The 19748-nt window shown below is 31.8% G+C and overlaps 1 long non-coding RNA gene across 1 annotated transcript in view; it reads right to left on the reverse strand.

Moving 5' to 3' along the window:
* Positions 1 to 1293: 1293 nt before the first annotated feature.
* Positions 1294 to 19748, reverse strand: part of LOC140445455 (uncharacterized) — a 107434-nt gene continuing 88979 nt past the window's right edge. The window contains exon 2 of the long non-coding RNA XR_011951397.1: positions 1294 to 8143. This is a non-coding gene — a long non-coding RNA (uncharacterized lncRNA). The remainder of the gene's footprint in view (positions 8144 to 19748) is intronic.

The raw sequence follows: 19748 nt of genomic DNA on the forward strand, positions 1-19748 counted from the left end.
AAATTAATGATAGAGACATACGATGAGAGAAACTTATATTGGAATCAGAAAACAGTCGTACGAGTCCAGAGAAAATTAATCAAAACATGTTTCATTCAAAGAAAAGTCAAACAGGGATACATTCTATCCTCGCTTTTATTTAATATCTACTTGGATATAATTGTCAAACATGCTTTGCAAGATAAAGATTGCAAAATTTTATATTCACTTTGAAGTGAGAATCAATGGTGAACTGATTAGTAATCTTTGATATGTTAACGACACTGTTATTTTATGTAATATTCTATAGAGCCTTCAAGAAAAAAATCATATTTAGTTGTCAACTTCACAATAATGCTTTCCTATAGATATCTCAATTAAACATTAAAAGTTGCTCACTTTAAACATCTGAGATGCTACATTACAGTCCAACTAGACCCAAGTAGAGAGATCAAATGCAGAATTAAGGCGGCTGGCACAACGTTTCTAAAAATAAAATAATTCATCTGTAACTAAAGCTTCAACCTAAAATGATGTCAAATAATAATAAAATGCTATATTTGGTCAGTGTTGTTACATCGCATCAAGATCTGGACTCTGAAGGCTATCAATCGCCTAGAGGCGTTTGAGATATGGTTCCGTAAAATAATGCTCTGAATACCGTGGTCAGCGATGCAGACCAACGCAGCTATGTTAAATTGATCAAATGCCGTTAGTGAGTTATTTAATACAATTAAAATAAAGAAAATTTAATACCTAGTGTACATTAGGGGAGACCAGTAATTCTTGAGGTGAAAGGTTACATTAAGGACTGCGTAGGAATTGGAAGGATGAAAGTCATGGCTTAAGAATATTAGCTATTAGACAGAAATATGCAGTGCCAACTATTTTAACCGGCTGAAGACCACGAATAATGCTCCAATAGAATTACCAACGTTGGTAAGACCTAATATGGCACAAAAAGAAGAAGTCATTTCTCCTTGCTTTCTCGGCATTGCTGTACATACACTGGTTTTATATTTAACACTATTGTGTTGCTTGATAATAAGTTTTACACTACTTCTGATCCATTTGATCTCTGCTTAGTTGTGGTAATTCAGCTGCCTATTTCTATGGCTAGTTTTTTGGTCCGCCCCTGAGTTTTTCATTTTCTCGGTACTCAGATAACTGGAAGGTACCCCTATACGACACTTGACGAAACGCCCGATGGGGAACTCGAGCAAAAAATATATAAACATCGGTAAAGGCAAAAAACAAAAGTATTATAAATTGTTCATCATTTTAACATTATTAATAACAAATAAAACAACTGCGTAGTCTCAAACCATTTTATTCCCAATAATATAGAGTAAATACATTGTACAAAGGGCTTTATGTTCAAACAATAACGTACCTTAGGTGTAATTGTTTAACTGCAAATTTATGATTATGTAAATATAATATTATAGAGGCATGGGTAAAATTTCAAGGCCACTATCAACTAGTGAATAACATATTAAGGATCCCTTGTATAGAGGGAAAAAATTCTAGCTAAATAGCTACTTTTAATTTCACTAGCCAAAATATTTAGTCATAAATTGTAGTATTCTTTACAAAATAAACGTGAAGTCTAAATTATTATAATTAAAATATCGTAAATATTAAATTATAAAAATGTAAGACATGAAAAACTAAAGAACTTATTTATATTTCTAAACGAAACATATAAAGTTGCCAAAAATTACATTTATTATTGCATTAAAAGCTAATTACATTTTTTATTCCTATATCATTGTGTTTTTACTCTGTATGTAAAAATTATTAAATATTTAAAAGTTTTCTTTTGTTTTTGTTATTTTAATGATTTAAAATGCGGTTATGGAAATTTTACTAGTTATTTTTATTAGGACAACCTATTACTTTTATTAATTTAAAAGCAAATCATTAATAAATAAATGATATATGTAGCAAGAAGTCTTTACCAAGTCGCAAGTCAACCTTTACATGAAAATGATATTAAAGAAGTTGTAAAGTTTATAAAATTAAACTTACAATTAAAGAAAATATTTTTAATGATTTAAAGTTTCAGGACGTTTTGAGTCCGACCGAAACATTATCACTGAAGACATCTTAAAAGTAATGGACAGTGGAAGTGTGACGTCACAACTGTCAATTACTTTCCAAACAAAAGTTGAAATGTCCAATCTCAAGACTTTTTAAATTTCTATAAAGTTAACATTTTGCTTCCTTTGCTGCTTTTTCTTTTAAGTATAGTGTTTTTACGATAATACCATCATAATTCAGTGTTCTATTTCTATGAAATATAGTTTAAAAGTTTAAATTAAAGACATTCTAACCTTACTTTATTGATACATGCATTTTATTGCTATTTTTATAAAACAACATGCTTTATTATTTACACAACCTTGTAAAATTGTTGTAGTAAGTATTAGAATACTTAGATATTGCAAAAATCGGAAAGGTTCTGTAAAAAAAATGAAAAAATAACGAAAAATAGAAATTATCCACACTAAACAAGGTTTGTTTGGAAAGTGAAACTGACAGATGTCAATAAAATATACGTCATCACTTCCACGGTCCATTGAAACTAACCTTCAAAGGAACTGACAGATGACATATCCTCACTCGAAAAAATGGACGTTGTCCAAATGATTGATACTAGCCAACTGAGTTATTTATGAAACTATAGAAATGATGGAATTATATAATTCTCTAAAAACGAAAAGAACCAAAATCTAAATCTAAAAAAGAATAATTTAGTGAAAAGCTTATAGTTCGTCGAAGATTACACGAATTTAGTTTGCAAAGTTGCAGACTAGCAACTGGGCCCAACTTCGCTTGGCTCTAGAAGAGGAATGACAAAACATCCAGCAAGATGATATTCGCAACCTCATAGACAGCCGACGTTTACAGGCAGTTATAAAGGCTAGGGGAAGCAATACAAAGTATTAAGTTATTTTTAGTAGTTTTTCTTTGTTATTTGCTTACTTAGGTTAAGTTACATTTAAGTTGTTTTTTTTTTGTTTTTTTATTGTTATCATTGTTTATTAAAACCAACATCATGTCGGTGTTTTTAATCATTATTTAAATACAGTGCTTCTAGGATGTCGATATCAAAGTCATTTCGCACCTAAAAATAAACCAATCCATATTTTCACATAAAACAAAAAACATAATACTAAGAAGACATGGTTGCAATCGAAAAACTACGTTTTGCAAAAATACGCTAACGGAATTATTCCACAGGATGTTTTAAAGTTAGGATAAGAAACCATTTTTCGATTAACCCCCGTATAATAAGTCAAATACAAATTTTTATTAAAAAACTCACTATACTAAATTAAAGTTTATAAATTTATACACAGTCTGCTAAAGAAATCATCAAAATAGGGCTAAAAATAAAAAAATTGAAATACTTTGAATTTGATCAAAGTTTTCTCCGTTGCTTTTTTTTTGTATCTGAGTGTATTTGTTGCTCGTAAATGCGAATATGTAATTTTTTGATTAGATGACTAAATGTATCACGTATTTTGTAAAGAACAAATCAATTCATGCCCTTAATTTTTTTTTTTTTTCGATAAACGTAAGTAGGCCTACGTTAAAACCTTCTATATAAATTCTTTGCTATGCCTAAAGTAATTTGTGAACTTTTATTTGATGCACCTTGTATATAATTGGCTGGACTTTACCAGTTCAAGCAGTACCTTACTGATCCCTGGTTAGCGACGGACTTTAATACTAATATCATCCCTTTGTTACGTATATTATTTCAAGGCATGTAGACGCCGAACAACAACTTATTTACTTTTTTTTGGACATCTTTTACTCCTTTTTATTAAGAGATCTCATTTATCTTTTTTATTGATTTGCAATGATGTTTTTAAATGCATTAAGTTTCATTAAGGCTTTATTATGCCAGTAACACAAATAAAATTATAACTTCATAATGCAATTACATTGTGTTCAACACTAATAAAGATGCATAGAACAGCATTAGATAAAAGAGAATAAAAATGTAAACAAAAGACATTTATATCACCCAAATTATATTTATTTGAAATCATTAGATATTTTGATAACTTCTTAAAATTTTTAAGGCTTTCTCGAAACAACCTCTTTATTCTTCATAGTTTTGGCTATTGAATTTTATCAGGTCAACATAAATAAAACAAAAACACAAAGAAGCAAACACACATCTCGACTTGTTAGTTGCCTACGTTCAAGGTGCTAGAATGTTCAAGGCCACGTCTTCCTCAAGTAGTACAATTTTAGATGCTTTCTATATTATATAGATCGAATATTTTGTATTTATCTTTTGTGTTTATAGATCTACCTCACCTAAGAATATATTTGTCCTGTTTATAATTTAAATTACTTTAAATTACCAGAATTTAAATCTGTACATATGAATTTCTCATATGAATTTTGTACGAAAAGATCATTACAGATGCAATATTTGACACAAAGCCAATTACTGAGAAGAATAGTATTTTTATCTCATAAAAGAGAAACAAACATGGATTTAATCGTTTATACAACACAAAACAATATAAAACATCTATCGAAACATCAATATTCAAGTCATACCTAATAGACGGACCATTTCAGTACCTTTAGAAATAGGTAATGAAATGACAGGGACATTATATCGTGCTCTATACAAAGATGGTAAATACATTTAATATGACGATGGCAAGACAGTCACATTAAAGGGTGTCCAGACACTCTCCTGACAAACGAAGACCGGAGATTTCTTAGATAATTTTAAGACAATTTAAAACAATTCACCAAGTCCGAAAATGCTTCCTGAGTGAGCTAGAGATCTTTGAAGACGGCACTTTGTAATTAGTTTTTTTAATAACTCCAGAACGCTTAGATTTAGAAAAACGAAAACTGGTACAATTGTTTACTTTCTAAAGTCCAATAGATTCCGTCAATTGCAAATTTCTAGTACCAGTCAGAAGCGTCCGTTTGGGGTAGGTCAGCGGTTATTTTAACTCACAACTTTTTTGTCTTTCAATTTTAAACATTCGTGATAATAGAATATTATTTTTTTAGGTATTCTAGTACTAAAAGGTACTCTTACTTTAAGTAGGTATGATATACCGTTTTCTAGAAAAATCGATTTAAAAATTTTTCCTTTTTTCGTCATGAAATTAATATAAATATTTTTTGCACTAGTTGGCTTTGAACTGTCAACAGAAATATAACTTACAACATACTTTGTGTCATTCAAACACAACACATTCAACAAAAATTGTATTTACTACTGAGGAATGCTGGTATGTATTTTGGCGAAATGAGGTGTAACGCTCGAGCAGCACAACGTATATACGCTGAAAAAATTTTTAATTGTGGTCATCCCACCCCCTCAAAATTTACAGCTCTTCATCAACGATTAAGAATAACAGGTTCAGTGGCCCCAAAAAATAATGAAATAGGGCTGGACATAATGATGTAACAGCAGTACATGAAGATATTATTTTATTGGAAGTTGGGGAAAATCCAGAAATTAGCGTTCGAAGACTATCTGCCATGTATCTTACAACTTCAAAATATTCCGTAGTAAAGATTATATACAACGAAAATTTATATCGTTTTCATTTTACAAAGGTACAAGCGCTGCTACAAGAAGATTTTACTGCTTGTAGAGGATTCGATAAATGATTCCAAATTAGAAAAATTAAAAATAAGTTTTTTTTAGACACTTTTTGTTTTGCGACAAAGCCACATTCATAAATAATAGAAGTTTTAATTTACAAAATACATATTATTATTCGTACGTTGGTGGCAATCCTCACGTTGTTCAAGAATTAAAGCATCAGAATAGGTTTAGCATAAACGTCTGGACAGGAGTAGTTGATGATTATCTACTTGTACCTGTGGAATTGCCGGCTGGTTTAAATGGTGCTGATTATTTACATTTCCTGAAAAATGCTTTACCTAATTTGTTAATGTGCCTTTAAATACTCAGAAAAACTTATGGTTTCTACATGACGGCTGTCACGCTGCCTTTAGCAGGAATGTACGAGACCTTCTTGATAATAACTACGAATACCACTGGATTGGAAAAGGCAGTCCAGTTTCTTGGCCAGCAAGGTCGCCGGATTTAAATCCTTGCGATTATTGTATTTAAGGTTAATAAGAGCATTTGTTTATTCTGTTCAGATGATGCAAAACCGTGCACAAGTTTGGCTAAGGATACAAGATACTTGCAACGAATTTAGAAATTGTTGGAATATTTTCAAGAATCCGGCGTTAACTAAGCAAAGGGGCAAGTTTATGCATAGAGACTAATGGCCATCACATCAAGCATCTTTTGTAACTATCTATCTTTGAACTTTTTTTTGTGTTAGTTTCGTTCCATCGTAAGGAAATACTTTAATAACCTTTAAATACAATTTTGTTTTAATTCGAATTTGTTAACGTAATTTAACTTTCATGAAGAAAAAACTAAAAATTTTTAAATAGAAAACGGTATATCCAACAGATTTAAAGTACTAGTACCTTTTAGTACTAGAATACCTGCAAATTTAATTATCTAATAACAGAAATGCTTAAAAGTTAAAGACAAGAAAGTTATACGTTAAAATAACCGTTGACCTACCCAAAACGGACGCCTATGACCTGTGCTATAAATTTGCAATTAATGAAACAAATTTAACTCTGGAGGATATAAAATTGTGCCAGTTTTCTTTTTTCTAAATAGAAGCATTCTGGAGGTATTTAAAAAAATCTAAGTAAAGCTTCATCTTCAAAGAGCTCTAACTTCCTTAGGAAACATTTTCGGACTAGGTGAATTAAGTTAAACTGTCTTATACTTATTTAAGGAATTTATTCTGTCTATTTTTCGTTCGTCAGGAGAGTTTTTGGACACCCTGTATAACTAAGATAAATTTATGCAGCCACAATAACATCAACACAGTCGTGTGGAACATAAATAAAATCCTATACAGCTAAAAGAGAGATGCTATGAAAGACAGCGAAGATGACAGTATTGTAAAGAATAACAGGAAACATGAAATATATAATAAAAACTGAAGACATTAGAAGAAATGTTATGTAGGTACAGAAAATAAACTAGTGGATATTGGACCAAACAAAATGGAATAATAGTATATGTTGCACATGACAATATGACGATATTATAATATATTAAACCAGATTTGTACATTGGTAATAATAAACTGCTTGAATAAAGAAACAAACACAGCGGAGGAATAAATGTGAAAAGCCATCATTCTATTCATAATGTTATACCCAATAAAATTTACTAGGGTAACAGAAAGTAGAAAGAATAGAACAACGCAACATGCATATTTATAACAAATTAAATAGTAAGGTCGTTACCAAAACACTATCTACTATCTGTTCGTTTATAGGATGTGCATATTTTACATGGTGGGTTTTAAAATTCAATAAAAATTTGTTGAAACTGTCCTTATTTTGTCAAGGAATGTTTATATAATATAATATACATTGTATTGCTTAAATTTACTGCCCAACCAAAAAGTAAATAACCTTTGTTCAAAATCTTGTTAAGAGCGTGTTTATTTTGTACAAAAAACCACTTATACTTCGTAGAAATATAGATAAAGTCATGCTTAATACCTTTCAGATCACTAAAGTAATTTTTGGTATATCATAAGCACCCCTAGTAACCGTAATTACAGGAAGGTACCCAAAATTGTAAATATCTAGTATTGAAAATAACTTCTCTAAACCTAACTTTCCTATAATCATTAAATATTGCTCTTCAACGCTTAAAAATCTACAACCAGAGGGTTTAAAAACAAAAACAATAAGTGTTAGTAAAGCAATCGATAAGCCCAAAATATCACCATTATCAGTGACGTACTTTTCAGTTTCCTTTCTTAATCCTAGAACTTAAAAACTACTATAACTTTCCATATATACAAATTGTACAAAATATAGAAGAGTACGCCGCTGGTTCTTGGAGCTGAGGATTGTTGTCGTGTACGTCCAGGTTCTTCTCGACACAAAAGACGAACGTGAAACAGTTGCTCATGGTAGAAGTCAGGCTAATCCAGCGGCTGCCTTGATCAGAGGCTTGCTAGCACGGGGGATAATAGCTTCTCCAGGTCATTAGATGCCGATATCCCGGTGGGAGAGCTGGATTAGGTTGAACACGAGCCATGGTGAACTAAAAACAGAAATGAATATGTTAGACAGTTATTTGTAAACGTTTTAAAATAATTTTCTATTTTGATATAGTTGGAGTCGCTATAATCACCCATAACTATACAGGGTGATCAAAGTTTGTGACAAAGTCCGTTGTGTCTATTATTATAGCAGATACAAAAAAAAATATTTACAAAAATAGGAGGTGGCTGTAAGCTTCATATTTTAAAATTAGCTACAAATGTACAGAGTCTTCCATAATACTGTACCACATCAAAGATATGTTTTTATTTTTAATAAAATATCCTGTATTTTATTTTAAATTTAAAAGCAACGACCTGTTTCAGCCATAGTTTTTAAAAAATTATCAAAATTCATAAGAAGGATTTATTACAAAATATCTTAAAGCAACATAGAAAAAAGAATAAAACGATTAAATAAATTGTTATTTTCAGTATAAAAGGTGTTGGAAATGAGCTTTCATAACGTCAACACCGGCTTAACCCGCCGTTACACGCGCTATGAGGGAACACCTCACCATATTTATTTATAACCAATTAAATTGTCTTGGCTAATACGATAACCTTGAGCACCAAGGAATGCCTTTATCATTGTTCATGAGAGGGGATGACAAAGTTGTAGAATATTTCAAGCGGTCAGTATGTTCTGATACTTAAAAGAAGTGACATACCTCTTCAGGTATGAGTATTCCTCACTGCGCATGCAATCACGGTGAAATCACATTTGTGTTATCTCAAAGAAACTTTTAGGTTTTTGTTTAATATTTGGGTAAGTTTAATTAAAATATTATGGTTTAGGTTAGGTTAGGACCATAGGCGCCCATAGGGGGGGCTGTGGCACCCCTAGCTTTTCGGGAAAGAACAATTATATTATACAATTATAACAAATTATATTATATATTTATACGCATTATACCTACATATATAGACAAACATTTTGACAAAAATACACGTCTGCCCCCCCCCTTCCTACAAATTTCTATATGGGCGCTCTTGTTAGGAACCCTTTGTTAATTTTAATTTGCATTTTTAGTAAAATGGCTTCACGTAAAGAACGTCAATTACTGCAGTGGCTTGCTGAAATTGAAAATGAAGAAAACAGCGAAAGTTTGGAAAACCTCGATGATAATGAAGGAAGTGAAATTGATCAGGTAGAGATACAAAATTATAATACGGATAGTGAAATGTCGGCAAGTTCTGAAGACGAGGGGGACTATATTCCTTGCCTCCCCGTTAGTGTATCACGCAGTCCTACGTATTTATCCTTACCAAAAAACGTGGAGTAAAAGGTTCCGCAAAAAAAAAAGAAAATTCCATCTGAGTGTTAGAGTTTATATTTTTCAGATGACATTGTTAAAAAAATTGTTATATATACAAACAAATATATATCAAAAATTCGACAAAACATATCCCGTCCAAGAGACGCAATGGACACAACTTTAGACGAAATTAAAGCACTTTTTGGACTACTTTACTTCGCTGGGACCTGGAAAAGTGCTCATCTAAGTGTGGATGACTTATGGACTGCAGATGGGCCAGTAATATTCCGAATAACAATGGGGAAAAATCGGTTTCTTCTTCTGCTAAGGGCACTCAGATTTGATGATTTTAGCGACAGAGAAGAGCGTAGGAAAACGGACAAACTGGTGCCGATACGAGAAGTATTTGACTGTTTTGTGGAAAAATGTAAGGTTTATTATGAAATAGTACAGTATGCTACAGTGGATGAAATGCTAGAAGCCTCTAGTGGAAACTCTAAGAAAAAACAAGCGTGAGATACCAACAATTTTTCTCGCTACGAAAGAAAGGAACGAAAATACATCTATGTTTGCTTTTAGGAAAGAATGCTTACTTACCTCCTACGTACCAAAGAAAAATAAAAATGTTATAGTTTTGTCAACTTTGCACGATCAAGATATTATCGACCATAAAACAGGTAATGCTAAAAAGCCTGAAGTGTTAACATTTTACAACCAAACCAAATCTGGTGTAGATGTGGTCGATAAATTAAAATCTCTATATTCAGTTTCATGAATAAGTTGTAGATGGCCACTTACAATTTTCTTCAGTATGTTAAATATTTGTGGCATAAACTGTCATATTATTTATTATGAAAATACTAGTATTGAGTTACCACGACGTAAATTTCTAAAAAATCTGGCTTTAGAACTGATTAGACCACATCAAATGTTACGAATGAACATAAGAACTCTCCCTGTATTGTTACAAATGCAAATAAGGGACTATTTGGGAATTCGAAATGAAGCAGATCCTGTAGAAATGGAACAAGTATCTAATAAATGTGCATACTGTCCTAAGAAGAAAAACCGAAAAACCCAGACAAAATGCTGCAAGCCAAATTGTAGAGGACCAGTTTGTAAGGAACACACAAAAACTTTGTGTAATTCCTGTTGGGAAATAGAGGAGGAAGAATCTGAGTAGATGCATTTATTATTTTTAGATTTGTGCAATATTTTTAAAACTTTTCATTTGTGTATTGATTATTTCTTTTGTGTATTGTCATATTATTTTTGCTGTATGTATTTGACATTTTTATACTTTTGATCTATATTATTTTATGACTTTTGTTTTGTTAAATAATAAAAAAATGGTTTATGAGACTTTCTATGATATGTGAGTATAACCCATTTTAGTTTTATATATGTTTAAATTAATTCTTCCTCGAAATAAGTCGAATTGATGTAGGTGAGGGCGACGGTCATACGCGTGCAACCACGTCACAATAGAAGACGCGTGTAACGGTGGGTTAAAGGCAATTTTCAAATGATCTGCTTAAATTTGTAAGCATTTATTAAATTATGAAATGCTTTGTGAATTCTGACCTTCATGTTATCAATGGTTATTGGAGGTTTATGGTACCCTACATCTTTAATATGGCCTCAGAAGAAGAAGTCAATTTTACTTAATTCTGGTAAGTTAACTGGCCAATAAATGGGTCCTTCTCTTTTTATCTGTTTGGAAATTGCTCATGAAATTTACCCAGGTGAAGTGCGTTATGATAAGAAGAAGCTTTATCATGTAAATGCCATAATCGTTGACATATGTTGAGTGGCACGTTTTCAATTAAACTAGATCAATATTTACTACAAAGTCTCAATAAATCTCTCCGTTTATTGTTTCTTCAGATAAACAAAAACTTATTACATAATAAGTTACGAAACCACATTATCCCTGATTACTTGCATAGCAACTTGTCATAAGAGCGTCCGCGTGGAACACACGTGTGTCCCAGGGGATACACGTGTGTCACTTTCTAATCTGCGGCTTCATCTGGTCCAAAGCTGTACACTCGCTGTACATATGCAGGCGACATAAATCGTTAAAAGATGACTCCTTTGAAATAAAAATCGAGCTGTTATAGCATTTTTACAAAAGCTAATGAATATTGCCAAATATATAGGTGGACTGATTTAAGGGGACAGCCTGTATATAATATGTATTGTATGTTAAGGTCATCATCACAGATAGTATGTAAGATGAAGCTTTCGTAAGTTATTTCTTTAAAAATATAGATGAAATTAAGTCTAGATCTAATTAGATTGTAAGTAATCTAATTAAATAAGATTTTTCATCATAGTTTTATTCTTTTAATTTGCTTTTCCGGTTGTTTTAAAATTTATTCCTGTAAAAGATCTAAATAGGATTATTACTGCAGACTTACCGGCGTTCCCCATCAGTCGAACGGAACGTTCGGCATTTTTGATGAAACTGCGAATACAAGGCTTTATTTTGTTTTTCGCCATGTTTCATTGAGTGGTATCGATCAGATTGCGCATTTTGGGTTACGACATTTTACAATCTGATTTAGCTTTTTATTCTGTATTACTTGTGCAAACATATGGAATTTTTTATTTTAAGTAACAAATTTGTACTATATAGATCATTGACACAGATACAAGGGATTTAAGATGACAATTTTATAATCGAATTCATTACTATACGTAATTCATTTTTGGATATACATCGACACTTGATATGAAAAACTTTTGTAATTCAGTATACGTAGTTTACAGAATGGCGGTTTCAAAAATTTGTTATAACACATTTTGTTGTTGAACTTCAGGTTTCGTAATTTTTAGTTTTTTATCAACTAGAAAATGGTTTTTAAGGGTGTTACAGTTGAAGTATATATTTTTATATAATCAAAAGTTAAATATGTGGTGTTTTTTTTTTGGAAGCTGTGGTTTTTCGATCTCTTGCTAAAATTATTGTGAAATTCGGATCATCTGTCTGAGTAAGACTTTAGCTTAGAAAAGTTTAATTAGTTTGGATAGCAATTAAGTTACTCACTGTTCTATCAATGAACAGATTTTAATCTTACTCTGAAAAGAGTACAATAAAAAAATATTTATATTTTGGTTATATTTTGTTATATACATGTATCAAAAAATAGTATAGTCTCTACAAAATGTGTTTATTTTCATCTCGACATTGAACTTAATAACATTTATACTAAAAAAATAATCTTTTATTACTCTACGGTAGGTTTGGCAGAAATCGAATAGCCCCTTTAGTGATCGATTGTTTCCTGGCTGCAGAAGAATGATTTATGATACAAAAACCATTATTCGAACTCGATACACTCGAAAAGTTTGGTGTAGTTTACGGGATAGTCGCAATCAAAGCTTTACTTTCGCAATAATTTCTCTTTAATTTTTACCAAACAATTTTTTTTGGAATTTTGAAAACAACAAATTCAAATAAAGAAATAATATTACCATAAAGAACTGTTTTCAGTGGCATATAAAAGTTAACTGAAACTAAATAAACTAAGGATATAAAGATAGTATATCCATATATTACAGCCAAATAAAATGGAAGTTTTTTAAAAGTTGTAGTATACGAGTAAAATTTTAATTAGATCTAGAATATTATTACTTTGAAGACGATTTCTGAGGAGCAAATGGAAACAATCGTTACGAACCGAATTTTAGCATCGATCCTTTATTTTTCTGTTTGTTGTGTTCTGTTTGTTCTGATGCTCGCCTCAGGATTTCACTATAGATAAAAAACTAAAATACAACGCCACTATAGAAGCTTCGCTTTAAAAAAGCGACAAGTGAACGGATAAAGGAGTATTTTTGCTATTCGGGTATTTGCTTATGCACGCGAACAAAATAAATAATTGATGAAAGAATGTACCCTCTTTGCCGCCGTTACATTTCGACTGGTTTTACTAAGACTGTAGTAACCCATTTTTTTACTCAATTGAGATAATTACAAAAATATATTTTCATCGTTATCAAAATGCATTAATCTATAAAATGAATGTTGTTATAGCATTAAGTGATACTTTTAATAATGATCTTACAAGAGTAAAACAGATTTAAGAGAGAAACGGTAATACGTGACGTTTGAATGAGTTTAGTAATAAATACCAGAATTATTTGCTTCTCAACTTTATTTATATAAAATACTACATTTTGAAGAAGTTAGTGATCTAATTTGCAGTTTTGCATCTTAATTCATCCTTTGCACTTTCTTGCATACTGTCCCCTCACTCTGGGTGTGGCCTTTTTCCAGAAATCTGTGAACAATATCAATGTGAAAATGTTCAGCAGAAAAAGCAAACATCGAAAACAGTCTTCCACAGTTGTCTGAGTAGAACATTATCGTTTTAACACGTTTAATGCTTTGCCTTGAAATCTAAAAATTTTCAGAGACTACCGGCAATTTCATTTGAACCCCTTTTAGCTACCTGCTCATGCCAGACAGCAGTAAAACCTGATTATTTCCAACGTTATAAACTGTAAAGTTATATGTAGATTATTTGCTATTGTAGTAAAAATCACTTACGTTAGACAAAGGAGTGGCTGAAACCTTTTGAAAGTCAAGGCAAGCCACACACAAACTCTTATAATTTCATCTAAGCTGTTTGTCCATGTCTTTTAAGTTTCTAATACCTTCTTTGTTTTACTGTCGGTAAACGGTACACTGGTCCTTTTTTCGTTTAAAGAACCCAGTATTAAACTGTTCATTGAAAATATCTCTTTATTAACCTGACTTGGCAACTATAGTGATATTATTTTGTTCACAATAGTCGTTGTAAATCGATACACTTACTGGATATTTAGCCTTTGTTTAAGGTACAACTTCTTCGTACTCTTAAGCGTATAATGGCAAGGTACTACAGGAAACTAATTTAATCGATTTTTTTTTAGTTTTCTATAGGTTATGTGGTCTAATTATCCACCATCTTTTAGTTTTTATCATTCTGCACTAATAGTTATGTGTTTTTTATCAACCTGTCTCACATGACGAGCAATAAAATCCCACTTTCTCGTATGATCTTTTAACTTTCAAAATTCATTGAAACAAAGGTGTCCATCTTCTTAATCTATTTTGGTAGCACATTTCAGTCTACATGTGTTTGCGCATGATGCACCTATTTATCTTCCTTAAATTTTAATGCCTTTTCGATTTCAATGTTCAATGTTTTAGATTTTTCATCCTCCTACTCACTAACGTTTCTAATTGCTCTCCTACTTACTCTCTCTATATTGCCCCTGCTTCTTTTCTTTCTATTTGTGGCTGCCTCAATTATGTTCTTATTAAGTTTAATTATTAATTCAGATATGTTTTCCTCTTCTATCGGAATGTAATTTGGGTCAGTATCGCAGTCTGCATGGAATGCTTCCTCATCTACAAAACTAGACTTTTAAACATAACCTTAAACTAGCGACGAACACCGTAGTAAACCATGGTACGATATCTGATGTTATCGCCTCGGATAACAACTAAAACTCAAGATATGACGATGTTCTACGGTAGTTTTTCATAAATGGGAGATACTATAGAAGAAATCATTATGTTTTATTGTTTTGCACTATTTACTAAAAAGTGGAAAATTTAAGTTACTACAGTCTTCGTTGGACCAGTCGATTTGCTCGTGAACATCCTTTGGTGGCCTGGTACAGACACGTTTACTTGCTCCCTCGCTTCTCCTGCTTCGTGGTCTAACTGTATGTTTTTGATTGATCTAAGTATTTAACACTTAATTTAATTAAACTAACACTGTCACGCTGTCACACTGTCTAGTATTGTGCCACTGGTAATGAGATGCAGAAATAGACAATAAATACCTATATAAGAATAACTGTTTTTATAAGAATGTTTTACACAAAACGCGTCTACCTCTCCAGTGAAGAGATTTATTTTATTGTAAGTTCCAAGAAGCTTGGAAGCGCACGTGAATCGCTACAGTTTCTCCGCTCCGCTCGGTATCACGCTCTCAGCGCTGGCTCGGTATCCTGATCTATTATACCAAAACTACAAAAGATGTCAAAGACGTCAACACTGTATATTATTTTGCTAAACTTTAAGAATTTATTTTTTTGTGTTTTGTTTAGAAAATGAAGGTTTATTAAATGATGGCTGAATATGCAATTTAGAACTTCGTAATGACTAATATTAAATAAATTCATATTAATAGTACACAGTTATATTTCAAATGAATTATTACAAATTAACTGGTCCAACAAAGACCAGTCCAACAAAGACCAGACCAGTGAAAAATATTACATATTTACCTCTTGTGTTTAATTTCAGTAAGCTTAGAAGAGAATGAAACCAATGGAAATGAAAATGAAATAATTGAGAGGGAAAGCGATAAGGAACCATTTCATGCAGACTCTGATACTGACCCAAATACATTCCTACAGAACAGCAAAACATCTCTGAAGTAATAACTGAAACTAATAAGAATATAACTAAGGCAACCACAAATAGAAAGAGAAGCAACAGCGGCAATATAAAGAGAGTAAATAGGAAAAGAATTGGAAACGTTAGTGAGTGGGTGGATAAAAATCTAAAACAAACCAAAATCTGTGACTTCGAAAACTGGGAAAATCGAAAAGGTATTAAAATTAAATGAAGACACATAGGTGCACCATGCGTAGACTAAATTGTGCTACTTAAATAGTTAGAGAAGATAGAGACCTTTTTTCACTGGATTTGGAAGTTAAAAATGGTTATACGAGATAGGGGAATTTTATTGCTCGTCATGGCAGTCAGGTTACCAAAAAACAAGTAACTGTTAGGCAGAACAACGGCCTCGAAGAAATTACTCTCTACAGAGAATATTACTTTCTACATTCGCAATGAAACACAACGTGTTTACAAAACTATATTCTTGAAAACCTTAAACGGCAGAAACTTGGATCACTACAGCATTAAGAAAACTGCAAGGTGGTAGATCATTGGAGGAAGATAAACGTGAAAAACATACTAACAGACCACATAAACTATAACTACAACCTATAGACAACGTAAAAAATCACATAAATCAGTTTCCTGTAGTACCTTTCCATTATACGCGTAAGAATATGACGAAAATGTACCTTGAAGAAGGGCTAAATATTCAGAAAATGTACCGATTGTATAACAGGTATTGTGAACAAAATAACATTACTACAGTTGCCATGTCACGCCAGTATAGAGATATTTTCAATGAACAGTTCAATATTATGTTCTTTAAACCAAAAAAGGACCAGTGTACTGTTTGTTCTGTTTTTAATATGGCTGGAGATGCTGAAAAAGCAAAATTGGTCGAAAAATACGAGTCCCATATCAAAAACAAAAAAGTTAACAAAAACTTAAAAACATAGACAAACAGCTTGCACTTAATGATACGTGCTTGTGTGTATCTTGCTTTGGTCTTCAAAAGGTTTTAGCCTTTGTCTATCAGAGTGGAGCCATAACCTCTTTTAGTTTACAGACCGGGCGATGCCGGTTGGGTGGCTACAATCATCATGCAACCCAACCCTCGCCATCCGAAAACCGACCTGATCCTGCTGGTCTGTTCCTCCCCGTTACGATCCGGAAATCAACAGACCAGAAGCGTATGGCCCGATATTTGGCAAGATTACTTATCGCTCGAGAATCCACCACCCCCCTCTGCACTTACTAGTTTCGCCAAGCCAAATCGCAGGTCTTGAAAAAATTAGCATATATAACTATAGGAAAGTTATTAAAAAACATTTACAAATTAAAAAATAGTAATGATAAAGAAGTAAAATGGGATATAAACATGACATAGAAGACAACACAAACAAAGACGAACGTAGACCACACGATAGGAAAGAAGCCGGTATATATACTCGAAGTGAAATTCTCATAAGTCATTTATGTTAGGACCTCATAGAATGACTATGAATATGGATACTACCTTGAATTGCCTTTGTGATAAAATTGCGGACGTCGAACCTAGAAAGGTTTAAAATTCCCCTGATAAGAGAATTCGACTGACACCAAGTTCCGCGAGCTCCAACGATTAAAGGTGCCATGAAAATGGTTTTGAATGGTCTGAAGGAATCGAGGCTCTGTGTACAGCGCCGTTTTATTGGCGGTTTTATTACCTGCTCATCCTGTTGCGCGACATCGATTAAGTAATTTTTACTACCTAAGCAAATACTCTACATATAGCTTTACAGTTTTGTGATGTTGGAAATAATTAGGGTTACTGCTATGTCTAGCATGAGCAGGTGGCTAAAAGAAGTCCAAATGAAATTGCCAGTTGCCTCTGGAAATTTTTACATCTCAGGCTAAACATAGTATTAAATCGATAATATTCTACTCAGACAACTGTGGGGGACAAAATAGGATTTTTTTTGTATTTTCGATGTTTGTTTTTGCTGCTGCATATTTTTACATTGATATTGTTCACAGATTTCTGGAAAAAGGCCACACTAAGAACGAGGGTGACAGTATGCACGTTGTTAGCGAAAATGCAAAGAAAAGGCAATCGAAAGGTAAAAGAAATAATAAATTAGACTTACTCACAATCAATTTAATTTAACTAATCAAACGACCGGTTTCGCTTTCTACAATATGCAAAGCATCTTCAGGTCACGATACAAAGTTAAATAAATGCTGAAAATAATAAACCCATATTAGGGTGTTGTCGAATAAAGATAAAACAAAGATAGGTGATATAAATTATATAAATTACAGTAATTATGCTAATATTACATGTCTGTGGTTTTTCAAAATGAATAAAATGTCTAAGCAGACAAGGTAAGACCCACAAATTGGTAAATTAGTCTATTAAACTATAATGAATTAATAAATAAACAAATAAATAAAACATTACTTACATGCCGGTACTCTATTAATGGATGGTTGAAAGAACATGGTTCAAACTATCTTGTATTGTTGATTGGAGAACTCAAGTCAGTTCTAGTTCTTTTAAAATCCTCCCCCTCCGTCTCAATTTTAATTTTTAACTTTATATATTGGACTTTACAACCATTTGCCATATATTGCAACATAACTTTATCAAAGAAATTTGATAATTACAAGCTAATATAATTGCACATTCACACAATTTATACATCCATTCTTATTCATTGTCTCACAACTGTCACCTTCCAAAACAAAAATAAAAATCTCAATAAATAACACACATTTCATAAATATATCTCCAGAATAAATATAAAAAACTTTAAAGAACTTAATGGTATAGAACCTTTCCTTTCATCAAACAAACAATTACATTTACCTATCTCTACTTCATTGGATAAAATCTATCTCCTCAAGAACTTCCCCGTTTACTGTTAAACAATTACAATAGTTGACTTGAGTTCTCCAATCAACAATACAAGATAGTTTAAACCATGTTCTTTCAACCATCAATTAATAGAGTACCGGCATGTAAGTAATGTTTTATTTATTTGTTTATTTAGTAATTCATTACAGTTTAATAGACTAATTTACCAATTTGTGGGTCTTACCTTGTCTGCTTAAACATTTTATTCATTTTGAAAAACCACAGACATGTAATATTGACATAATTACTGTAATTTATACAATTTATATCACCTATCTTTGTTTTATCTTTATTAGACAACACCCTAATATGGGTTTATTATTTTCAGCATTTAATTAACTTTGTATCGTGACCTGAAGATGCTTTGCATATTGTAGAAAGCGAAACCGGTTGTCTGATTAGTTAAATTAAATTGATTGTGAGTAAGTCTAATTTATTATTTCTTTTACCTTTTGAAATGGACTCACACAAGCAACACATTCATGATTTAAAAGGCAATCGGTTGTATATGTGTCAGAACAGTGGGTCACATTAATCACAATGGCTAAAACTATAGAAAGAGTTTATGATGTTACGGAAATGTCTAAAGAAATTTTTTTAAATTTAAGTTGACAACGAAAAAAAAAATCAATAAAAGTTAGCAAAAGGCGAGAAATAAAATTTTCGCATGAACACCAAAATTCTATAACGTGTAGATACGAATTCGATGATGGTTTTAAAAGTTGTGACATAAAATTAAATCGAAAATGCAGAGAACGGCCTTCTACTACCATCAAATTTCCACCGAAACTGTATGATGCACAATTACTAATTATCGAAAAAAAGCTAAAAGGATTACTGTGGCTGTGTAATACTAGCAAATTACCATGGATTTTATAAAAATCGTAATCCAAAGAGTTATGTACGTCCTAAAGTCGAGCTCGAAGATCAGTAACTTCTTCAAAATATAGTATTTTATATGAATAAAGTTAAGAAACAAATAATTATGGTATTTATTACTTTATAACTATCTCCATCGAAAACTATAGTAACCCATTCAA

The sequence above is a fragment of the Diabrotica undecimpunctata genome, chromosome 7, assembly GCF_040954645.1.
Source record: "Diabrotica undecimpunctata isolate CICGRU chromosome 7, icDiaUnde3, whole genome shotgun sequence".
In the NCBI taxonomy this organism is placed as follows: domain Eukaryota; kingdom Metazoa; phylum Arthropoda; class Insecta; order Coleoptera; family Chrysomelidae; genus Diabrotica; species Diabrotica undecimpunctata.